Here is a 4,287-nt window from a genome sequence, read left to right on the forward strand (position 1 = left end):
GTATGAAAATTTGTGTATGAAATGTGTATATACGGCTCAAAGCTTAAAATTTTATTTCAAAATTTTGTGTGAAAAGCGTATGAAATATGTATATCTCGTTCAAGGCTTAAAATTTCGCTCAATTTTTTGTGTATGAAATATGTTATATCTCGTTGAGCTTGGTTCTCATATTTTTCGTATATGAAAATTGTATAGAAACATTATGAAATATGTATATATTTGTACGAAGTATAAAAAATTCATGTTAGGTTTTTGAAAATTTCATACAATTTGTCTTATAACAACATTGTATACAACTTTCATATAGTTAATTTGTAAAATAAATTTTCATTGATTGTTATTTTATCAATTTTCACGGTGTTCCGTTAAGATGGAAAGGCAAATAATGTCGGAATAGGAGACGATATTTGAACTACGATCGGGTTTTGGGCTTTGCCAAATTTAACACTGTAGCAAGTATGTAGCGAATGCCAAGCTATGGCTGGGCAAAGGCATCATATTGCTTAGATTGCAAATGGGGAAAATGACCTAATAATGAGCAAATGGTCAACTAACCCTATCTTCCTTCTCTACTGCCTAGACTCGCTCCCCTCTCTGGCACCACTTCCCGGATCGATCAAAAATAGGAGATTAAAAAAATTCCAACACCAAGTCAAAACTCGATCGAAGTATAGGGTTAAAACCCAGATGGTATATCGAGGCGAAGATTTGAAGTGTTTGGAGAAATTTTATGTGGAAATTGGTTCCATGGCAAACCCATATGTATTGAAGAATGGAATTTGATGGCTCCATTCCCTCGGTATTTTTTTTAAATTTGCATTTTTCTAGATCTGCGCTTTTTCAAATCGTGTTTGTTTAGATCTGCCATCGGAGCGTGGCCTGAACTCGCCAAAGAAGGTGCCGGAGAAGGGGAAAAGGGGAAGAGAAGGATGGGGCGGTGGAGTTTTCGGAGAAAACAGAGAACGGGGAGAAAGGGAAAGGAAGGGTGTTTGTTTTGGATGAAACAGAGAATAGGGAAAAAGGAAGGGAAGGGTGCACTTTTATTTTTTCCAGATCCGTTATGTTTTGTAATTAAGTTGGTATGTTTTGTAAATAAGAAAGAATATACTTATGTTTTGTAATATAGAGTCTTAAATAGTATTATTAGGTCATTTTCTCTTAAAAAATAATAGGAGTGGGGCCCGACCCGTGTTGACAAACATTTGAGCATAACTGGTTCACATGTACAAGTCAGCTTTTAAGGGTGACAATATTCCACTTTTAAAATTCTCAGGGGGTAATAGAACAAAGGTTTGGTGTGTCATTAAGAGCCCGATCTTTTCAAAAAAGTGCGTACAGTACTTTTGTGTTTCCGAGCTGATCATTTGGCCATTTTCTCTGCATGTGAACATACTTTTCATAAAAAGAAATTATATTTGGGATTCGATTCGATCATCAGTTCTATAATTCCTTTTGATACCCTAATCCTTAGCAAAATAAATGATCCACCAACCTGAAACTTCCAAAATATTGCCCATCATATTTTTTTCTTGGTACGTCATGACTAATTGTAAATCACTTCATGATAAATAAACACTTTTTCAGTTAGCCACTTATTCTAAAATTTTGATACTAACTAAAATCACATTAGCTTTCCTTAAAAGTTAGGGGACTGCAATTCATCAAAATCATTGAAAAATATTGGGCTCGCCTCTGGTATTCCAAATCCTTGTCAGTCTAGGAGTATACTGCCCTTGTTACATGTCTACATAAATGCTCCAATTGTTTTTTGTTGCACTAGAACCCTTACAATCTTCCTCTTGTTATTCTTGTCCTTGCTGCCAGTTCTTTCTAAGCTATGTCGAACTGGTCAGAATTGTCGTATGACTTCATTACTATGATTGCAAAGCGTATTAAAGTGATGGAAGATTTCATTACTTTTGGTGTTTGTTTCTATCTCATGTCACAATGCCGCCACAAAGGATAATTTTGATGTATCCTCGCCCCAAATTCCTTTGCTTATGCTAGCTGATAAACGTGATGATTATCGAGAATTTTACTGTCTTTCCAAGCAGAAAGTTTCACGCATATTTCTCCCAGAAGTTAGAGGGCGACAATGTTTTCCATTTTCACTAGGTCATATACCGGAGAGTTTAACTTGTTGCATCCTTTCTCCTGTACCCAAATTCAACTTCCTCCACAAAAAGTCCTAAAGGAGGCTTTACATAAAGACGACACAGAAGTACCGAATTACTTGATTGACAAAGCTGTCTTATCTGCCAGTCCTTCTCTTACATCAGATTACGTGCTGGTGATTCAAAAGATTACATATGTTAATGAGCTGGCTTTTTGGCGTCCCAGAGACGTCAACTGGACTAGAATTGTCACGGGAAAATTGGGTGCATTCAATAGTCTCATTTACCATAAGGGGAAATTTTATTATTTGGCTTATAGTGGGGAATTATGGGGTTTTGATGCTACGGGTGTAGCATTCCTCGACCAATTGTAGAGCCACAAGAGCTTGCTTGGCTGGAAGATCCTATATTCCATAAACTGTCAATTCAGTTGTACCTTGATGTTGGGATATCCGGTGCACTATTACTTGTTATTCGATTTTTGAAGAAGCCATATAGTAGTGATTATCAAACCATTAAGTTTAGGGTATTTGAAATAGACATAACCAAATCTAAATTGAACGAGATTAATAGTTTGGGAGATTCAACAATTTTTTTGAGCCGTAATGGAGCAAGTGCTATTAACTCTTCTGAGTTTACAGGAGTCAAACCTAATCACATTTATTTTGCTGATGATGTGTGGAAGAACTATTCTGACTTGGAAGTTGGTGGTGGAAAAGATATGGGGGCTTACAATTTTGAAGATGGACAAATTGAATATTTTTATCCTGGAGTGTCACTAAGTCGTATTTGCCCTCCAACTTGGGTTATGCCATCATTCTGATATCATCGTCATGTCGCGGCTCATTAGTTTTCTTTGTTTTTTAGTTTGGTTATGTATTATTATTTTTTTCCAAATTATCATTATAACGTCAAGTTGATCTGTTTATTTTCCTTCATTTTAATATGTTGTATGAATGTTATCATATTTAAGCAATTCTAGTTGTGCTTTCTATAAAGTTAAGTTGATCTGTTTATTTTCCTTCATTTTAATATGTGGTATGTGTTATAGAGTAATAGAGTAAGAACAAGAATATTGTAGAGAAAGAGACAAGAGTTCTTTTATTTCTCTTGAGGGATGTAAATACAATGAAGAGAGCCTCTCTATTTATAAGAGAAAAGTAGTTTGGTCCCAAGGTCACAAATCCTAAACCCAGTGGGAAAAATTTTAGTGAAGAAAAAAGAGTGCACATTTCTAATAATACGTCCTTTGGTTGCCTCATTAAAAACCTTACAAGGAAAAACACAGTAGGACAAAAACCTTGAAAGGGAAAAAGAGTACAAAGCGTATTAACTCCCCATGATGAGAACTTCAATCGTAAAACTTAAATCTTCATATCTCAACCTTGTGCATCATGTTCTCGAAAGTTGCAGTTGTTAGAGACTTGGTGAACAAATCAACCATATTATTACTTGAACTAATCTGTTGCACGTTGATATCACCATTCTTTTGGAGATCATGTGTGAAATACAACTTTCGTGAAATATGTTTTGTCCTTTTATGAATTCTCTCTTTAGTTGGGCTATGTATGCTGCTGTATCTTCAGTCTTTGGATAAAGTTGCATCGGCATATAATATTGTTGAAATCACTCTAAGTGCATCCTGGCTTGCTTTATAAATAGATGTTATCTTTATATGATTTGACTGTCATGTAGAACAACATCATATGACTGTAATCCCTCATAATCATAGCAAAATATATAAATGCATCAATTACATAAAGATATGGTACTTCAGGACCAAAGAATTCTGCAAGTTTCTTATTTCAACTTCTTTCAGCAGATAATTTATTGCTTTTGGAAACTCTTCAAGAGTTTTATACAAGTCATCTACTTGCACAACAATATAATAGATTCTGATTTTCATAAAAATGTAAGGATAAATAGAGTCATTTGTACCCTTAATTAGTGACTATTCATTAAGGTGATCAAATCGCGTTCATCTTGCTTAATTTAATTCAAATAAGAATTATGATTAAATTTCTAGAACTTGTATATGCTTCTGGCATTTAAAGTTCTCCAAGAATTTTTACATAAATTTTGTCATGTGACAATATCTATCAATATTTAAATGCATGACATTTTCTGATGTCTGCATTGCAGGTCCAATAAGCTTTAAGCTTACCAAAACGAG

The 4,287-nt window shown here is 34.6% G+C and overlaps 1 pseudogene; it reads left to right on the forward strand.

Annotated features, from left to right (window-relative positions):
* Window positions 1-1,837: 1,837 nt before the first annotated feature.
* Window positions 1,838-2,937, forward strand: LOC132053928 (uncharacterized; annotated as a pseudogene).
* The last annotated feature ends 1,350 nt before the right edge of the window (window positions 2,938-4,287 follow it).

Source organism: Lycium ferocissimum, chromosome 4, assembly GCF_029784015.1.
Source record: "Lycium ferocissimum isolate CSIRO_LF1 chromosome 4, AGI_CSIRO_Lferr_CH_V1, whole genome shotgun sequence".
In the NCBI taxonomy this organism is placed as follows: Eukaryota; Viridiplantae; Streptophyta; class Magnoliopsida; order Solanales; family Solanaceae; genus Lycium; species Lycium ferocissimum.